This window comes from Danio rerio, chromosome 10 (assembly GCF_049306965.1).
Source record: "Danio rerio strain Tuebingen ecotype United States chromosome 10, GRCz12tu, whole genome shotgun sequence".
Taxonomy (NCBI): Eukaryota; Metazoa; Chordata; class Actinopteri; order Cypriniformes; family Danionidae; genus Danio; species Danio rerio.
Genome location: NC_133185.1, coordinates 25,369,083 through 25,377,026, shown reverse-complemented (window position 1 = coordinate 25,377,026; position 7,944 = coordinate 25,369,083). Strand labels below are relative to the sequence as shown.

General features: G+C 33.4%; 1 protein-coding gene across 2 annotated transcripts in view; it reads left to right on the top strand.

Moving 5' to 3' along the window:
- The first annotated feature begins 109 nt into the window (after positions 1–109).
- tacc1 (transforming, acidic coiled-coil containing protein 1) overlaps positions 110–7,944 on the top strand; it is a 45,822-nt gene continuing 37,987 nt past the window's right edge. For both annotated transcript variants that reach the window (XM_068223947.2, XM_068223946.2), the window contains exon 1: positions 110–252. The gene's annotated coding sequence lies outside the window, so the exon portion shown is untranslated. The remainder of the gene's footprint in view (positions 253–7,944) is intronic.

The window sequence follows — 7,944 nt, the reverse complement described above, 5'->3', positions numbered from 1 at the left end:
CGGGAAGTCTGTTCATTTCCCATTTATCCGTCTGGAATAGTGCGCCACACATTACAAAACATCCCGTTTCCATACAGAGTCATGATGAACTGCCCTCCCATCCGACGCCAGGAATTACACACAGCCAATGAACACACCAGCAGACTTTCACTCCGGCTCTTTAAATGTAGACACTCTGCTACTTCAGAACATTCAAACTATTTATAAAGACAAAAAAAGAAGATGACCAGACATTGAAAGACGTCGGAAAAGGTGAGGAAACTCTTTTATTAAGCTAGAATTTTACAAAAATGTGTCTCTTTTTTATATGACTGGAGGGAATTAAAGCCGGCGAGTCAGAATGTCAAAAGTTGTAAGACTGGGTCTCGTTTGAACAAACTTTGAACAGTTATATATTAGTTACAGTCCACAATGAAACGGAGTGTAGACCATATTAAATGTTTTGGTAATATTTTAGTTTTTGCGTTTTATGACATCTGACCGCCCTTCTGTTGTGAGTAACGTTAGAATCTTTTCAACGAGTCATCTTTGCGAATCGGAGCGTTCGTGGTTCTCGTGTCAACAGTTCTGTTACCTTTCTATCAAAATGTCCGTGAAAATGACATTTGAAGCGAATTAGGCTACTATATGTGCATGTCCAACAATTGTTTTATTGGTTAATTAGAACAAACTGTTCTAAAGAACCGAACGAGTGAGTCAAGCTTCCCATAAGGAGGGGAACAAACTTGAATGACAAATCAAGCATGACGCGTTTTGGACAGTTACAATGATAGTTTAAGGACTATATATTTGTCATAATTTAGCAGTCTACTTGATCTTGTGGTGTTCCAGCATCGCATGATTTCAGTTCAGTGGAGCACAAACAGAGAAATTCAGCAGAATTTTGGGCTCTGACTGACTCAATTAACATTCATTTAAATAACAGAAAAATATGAAGTAAAAATCTTAGAAATTTTAATGAGACTGAAGAAAAAAGTAATTACTTGTGTGTTGTAGTTTTGTCATTTAAAATATATGTCTTTGTTTGATAAGCGTTCACACATTCCTTTCCCTTAACAAACATTAAAACCTACAACCTTTTTACAAAAAAAACATAGTTTATTACATGGAAACACTGGTATAATTTTCAGAAACTTGTACTTTTAAAGCCATTTTCAAAAGTTGTTGTTTACTTAAGAAATTACATTTATACATCCCTGAGAACATTTGCTTCCTTTAACTACCCATGTTTATTTTAAGCTATATGCAAGTCACCATTTTTAGTACAGTCCAAACTTGGTCAAACTCCAGAATAAAAGGGTAGTGTGTTTTTTTCACAATTATGCCATCAAAATATAAAAACCCAGTTTGTGTAACTTACACACATCAGTGCACAAATTCCATAATCCTACAGTCCTGCGTTCCTTCTGTAGTCACATGGCCATCAGCTCATGGAAATGCCTGTGAAATGTAAATACTCACGTCATCAGGGATGGAAGCTTTATTTGGGTTATGCTGAAGGAAATTTGGAGCTGTATGGTCTTGTTAGATGGTCCGTCACGTGTGTTAACCGCATGAGAAAACTGACCTCTGCAACTGCGTTGCTTCATCCACTAATGCAAAGGTCAATTCACTCTCCAGGCTCATACAAAGAAAGACATTCAAGTCCCCAAACAGCCTACGCTCAGAAAGCTTAAAGAGATTGTTCACCCAAAAATGAAAATTCACTGTTAATCCACTAACCAAGGCCATTTAAGATGTGGGTGACATTTTTCCCAGCAGCTACTGCCACTGAAAGTAAAAAAAAAAAAAATCATATACACAGGCCAAAACAAATGATTACTCGTGGCTTATGACAATAAATTAAGATGATCTTATTAAGCGAAAGGATCTGTGCTGTGTTTGTTTTTGATATAAGAGAGGAAGTCTCTGATGACACGGATTCCATCCTCATATCCACAGTAATAGATGGCTAGATATTTAGCTCTTTATAGATATTTATTTTTTTACATGCTCAAGTTTACAAAGACATACAGTAGAAGCACACCATTTGCTTTCACAAGTTGACTAAAGTGCAGTGCTATCTGTTGGTCTTTGCAGATTTGAGCTATGTACTAAATATGTAGAAAAATGATTTTAGGAGATTTTAGGAGCAAGTGATGGCAGCAGCATCTCCATCTCTCACACATGAATGTGCTGCTGTTCAGCATCCACACACAATCTACACAAATCCATAAATGGTGCACGCTTTTATAGGTTAAGATTGAGTAGCCAATTAAACTGAGCTCAATGTGCTGTTACAAAGCAGACCAGCCATTAATGATATATGTTTCCCATGGACAGAATGATTCACCTCACAACGTCCTGTCGACTTAAAAAATAATGTTGAACAATCCTGTTAGGGGAAGCCAAGTTGTGGATGAAAAGGTAAATAATGCTCACTTTCTTGCACAGATTAATCGTTTTGAGATTAACAGAGTAAACGACTAATAAGGAGTTCAGATCAACACAGTTTGGCTACCATTTATTATTTTCTTATACTTGCAAGCGTGTAAGTGAATCCTCAATTTGAATCCTATTTGACATGATAAATAACCAATTTCACCATCAGCAATATAGCATCTTAGAGGGGCCATAATAAATATTATAGAGCAATGGTTCTCAAGCTGTGGTACGTGACCACTAGTGGTACATGGGCTTCCTTCTAGCGATCTGCAGAGGAATAGAATGTCATATGTACATGCGACATATATTTCAAAATTGATCAAAAATATAAATATGATGACATATACGAGGTCCAAGCAACATTTCCAGTTTTTGATGAACAGTTTACTATAGGTTAACACTTTACATTTAAGTAAGTATTTTTTCCTAGGTGGTACTTGATGAAAAAAGTTTAAAAACCACTGCTATAGAGCATTTGATTGGTCAGTTGACGTTGTAAAACGTTTTTTCATAATGTCGGAAATGACAAACCTAAAGCTTTGAGTGTCGATATCTTCTAATTGTGAATTGTGTTACTGTTTTGGAGCAGTCTAGATTAAAGATTAGCTAAGTAATACCCTAAGTACCTTTACCTTACTAACCAATTGGTACTAACACCAGAAAAACTTTTTGATTTGACATGGACTTTTAAAAAAACACTTTACAATAGGGTGTATTAGTTAATGCATTTAGGCAGCACGGTGGTGCAGTGTGTAGCGATGCCGCCTCACAGCTAGAAGGTCGCCGGTTTAAGCCTCAGCTGGGTCAGTTGGCGTTTCTGTGTGGAGTTTGCATGTTCTCCCCATGTTCGTGTGGATTTCCTCCGGGTGCTCCGGTTTCCCCCACAAGTCCAAAGACATGTGGTACAGGTGAACTGGGTAAGCTAAAATTGTCTGTAGTGTGTGTGTGTGAATGGGAGTGTATGGGTGTTTCCCAGTAATGGGTTGCAGCTAGAAGGGTATCCACTGCGTAAAACATATGCTGGATAAATTGCCAGTTGACATTCCACTGTGGCATCCCTGGATTAATAAAGGAACTAAGCCGAAAAGAAAAGGAATGAGTTAATGTATTTACTAAAATGAACTACATTTGAACAATACTTGTACAACATTTATTAATCATAATTTAATATATGTATTATTATCATCTTAATTCATGCTTGTAAATGTTAGTTATTGCACCGTGACTTAACATGAACTAACAATGATCTGCATTTTCATTAACTAACATGAACAAATACTGAAGTAAATGTATTGTTCAATGTTTATGTTAGCAAAATGCAATAATTAACATTAACTAATACAACCATATTGTAAAGTGTTACTAAAAAGTGTTTATTATTATTGTTATTATTATTATTTTGAAGGGGAATTACAAATTTAAGAAAGATTCTCCTATCTGTATTTAAGCTGATTTGCACATTGCCGAGGCACTAAACCATGAAACTAGGACCTGAATATGCATATTTAAATACAAAATAATACAATTCTGCTCATGCTTGTGTCAAATTAAACTTGAATTGGGCAGCTGTCTCAAAAGACATTTGCATGTGTATTGCATCATCTGGGCTCAGTTTTCTCTTTCTTTCTGGTAAGTTTCTTGAGGTCATAGAGTAAAGTCATATCTAAAAACAAAATAAACAGTAATTGCTTGTAAATGTGGAGTCTTGTGCCCATCAGTTGAGTTGAAGTGCTGGAGGGCAGTCTTGTCTTCTGAATCGGTTGTGTGTTCAAATACTTGGATCCGGACCCCTGCAGTGTGCAGTGGGCTATGTAATCGTCCCTTGTGGAAGGAGGATGTGGAAAGATGTTGAGTCAACAAAGGGAAGTTTCCCAGCCTGAGATCCTCATGGTTCTGTGCCTCCAAAAAGACTGATTAAATAGTGTGTGTCATGTTCAGTAAACTAAAGTTCTGCTTGCTATAAAACACACATCAGCTGCTTCTTTATACGTGGCTTCTGAGTGTTTAGGTTTAATGCATTGTTGAAGGCTATTTATGGAGTTGAAATTTGGGTTCCCTGAATGTCTTGATTTGATATTAGATGTAAACCTTGGAGAGCATTATGTGTTTTGAAGGAATCTCTATAGTGAGTTTTTCTGCTGTGGCATGTTTGCTCATCACTGCCAATAGAGGGCAGTCTTTAACAGATTTAGTCATAACTGAAACTAATAAACATCCTTGACATTTATCATTTCTAAGTACTCTATTATACAGCAATCCAGACTTCTTTTCCAAACCTTTTTTTTAAATTGCAAATATTACAAAACATTTTAATAAGTTTTAAATACATTTTTCTCTATTTCACAATCACTATTGTAGTGGCTAAAAAGATCTTTTTATTAAAAAGAAACTGTTATAAATAAATTCATTTAACTTCATTTCAATTAGCTTTAATAATTACTTTTTTGTCACTTTTATTACAGCAAAATATTTCTAATGCATACATTTAAATTGTTTATATATATATATATATATATATATATATATATATATATATATATATATATATATATATATATATATATATATATATATATATATGTTTCAGTTTTAACCCTCTTTTGAGTTCGCTTTGTAATACTCATGAGAAAAAGTCCTGGAATGTTACTGAAGGTTACAATACTTTTGAACTGTTATGACTTATAATATGTAAAATATTGTAATCAATGTCAATTTAGTTACCTTATATGGTTCTTCACCCAATAAAAGGTTAAGTTACAAAATGTAATAGATCAATTTTAGAATTAAAATAAATTGCTGTTGCTTATTTTGCTTGATAATTGATCTCATCTAAATATAGAGCCATAGATGAAGCTAAATAATGCAACATGTGTACCATTGTGTAAAGCTGGGCGCACTCTGTATGATTTTGTTCATGATTTGAACATTTAAGACAAATTTAGTAAATCATCAAAGATTCATCTAATAGTCAGTTTGCAGATTGGCAACAAGTCCGCTGATTGGAGAGAACTGTGTGTTGGAAAAGTGTGTCTGTCATACCGAAGTGATAGAAACTCAATAATTCTATTTTTATTTATCTCCTGACGTTAAAATAGGATCCAAATCCTTCCCATTTTGAGGCGCGTCGCAACGTAAGGTAGGAGTGCGGTTTTCCCACCCACCAAATTGATTGACAGTTGTGTCTTAACATGTCTCTGTAGTAACACACATAAAAAATTTAAAAAGACAGGACGTGTGCAAAGCAACCAGGATTCAATCATCATCAAATTTGATCAAGTCTTTATCACCACAGCCACATGTCAGTACAATTATAAAAGCAGACGCTTCAATCCCGGCTTTAGATGTTAAACCAGGTTTATTTTGTACAATTACATAACGGATATCCATACAACAGTGGATATTAACGTGTATCCTGTCACATTTACCGTGCAAAAACAGTAGGAAGTTAAACGTTCGTGCTTTGTGAGTGTGAACTTTGTAACAACATTGTGTGTGACTCATCATTGCAGAAAGGCTTGAATTTACTCCACAACATATACATTAAATAATCACTAGGAAAGTTCTTACTGTAGTATTTCTAACAAACGTTACATGAGATCTGCTTCCTTTATGTCTGTCACTGTGCTGTTTATCTGACACAGCTAAGGGCGGAGATTGAGGCACAAAACATGACGTGATGATGTAATTAGTGCGACCACCACTTGTTCTAAACCCATCTTCTATTTTTTCTTTTCTTTTTTTTTTAAAGAAAAGCCATCGTTAAATATTGTTGTTGCCACCATTTAAATTGTAAATGAGTGATATATTAATGTTAAACTCTGGATCTCGTGTCTGTATTGTCATACAGTCTGGCATTGATTAATTGACAATTAACATCTAGGAAAATTTTTGTAAAGTCTTGACAGGCAACAAAAGTGCTGTTATCTGTAGATATATGCACAAGGCAATAGGTTTAAATCAAGAAACCAGCTAAATAAATGTACCTCAGAGTAGCGTGTTCAGACAAGTTGAGTGTAAGCAACTGTGTGAAATCTGCAAATGTGGGTAAAATGTCTCAGGTATATGTGAGGGGGGAACCTTCCTTAACTTTGTGTTTACTCTTACTCTTACTCTTTAATCTTCTACACTTAAATATCTTCTACAAAACTTGGACTATTTTGAAATGAAGGCTGCATGACAAAATTGCTGTTAATAGTTATTTTAGCTACATGTTCTGTAGTTCTGACTGTGGTAATTTTAAAGAAACATTTTCCTTAAACATTTTCACTTATTAATCACACAAAAATATATATATATTTGGCCTAATGCTCAAGCTTCCTTGGAACACTACCAGTTTTAGATTTTCAGTCAATTGTGACTTTAATATCAGTCTGTTTCTCACCCAGAACCATCATATGATATCAAAAACACTTGAAATTAATTGTAAAAGTCATTACTTTTATGATGCTTACTAATCTTTTAATATTTACAACTTACAGTCCCCACCCAATTCCACAGATTAGAAAAATGTTTAAAGATAAATGTTCCATTTATATGTAAATCTTACAACAAATAAATTTATTTTATTCTTATATTGAATATAAAAATATCTGAAAAGACACCAAAATAAATTACATAAATATTTATAATTAACTGTAAAAAATAGTTTCCAAATGATATTATAGACCTATTTTTTTAATTGTTTATTAAACTTTTACAGATACAACAAAGTAATTTTACATAGAAATTTGAAACAAATATTATTCCCACCCCTACCCTCTAAACTAATAAATTACATTTATCAAAGAGAAAAAAGAACAAAAAGAAATAAAAATGAATAAAAATTTAAATAAGTTAGTTGCAAAAAAATCTATAAATTAAAAAAACAAAAATCCTGTACAGAATACACATATAACTTGATAACCCAATATTACAAACATTAAAGCTCAGGTATTTAGACAAAGTACTTAATTACATTTGCTTTGCAATTGAAAGGCCCTAAAATTTAGATTCACAGGTTGTAGAGATACTGACTTGCTCAGAAAAGAAAATTATAAATGGGATATATTAATTCTACACTAAGTCTAAAAATAGACCAATTTATTAATAAAGTAAACTGTACTATATATAAAATATTTTGCAGTTTATTTATTTATTTGAAGAGATCAGATGCAAAAACCTTTAGGTGCCGTCTGAAATTTCCATCGAAAATAAACATTCTCAGCCCCCTTTGCTTATGTTGAGATATTTCACTTTAAAGACCAGGAAAAGGACTTATTCTTTGCCATAAAAGTGATATTACCGAACATACACACAGTAGCCTCATAGAAACGCTTATTTTAGAGAAAAAATTCAGATGGCATTTAGAAGTTTCTGCATCTGAACTATTTATTTATTAACTATAATTTAACTATATTTTATAACTAATATACCTATAATGTAACTATTATTTTTAGGATTGACTCCCTTGTCCAAAGATGAAGATATACTTTTGCATCTAAAAGATTGGTTTAAATAACATCTTATAATCATAAGCTCTGC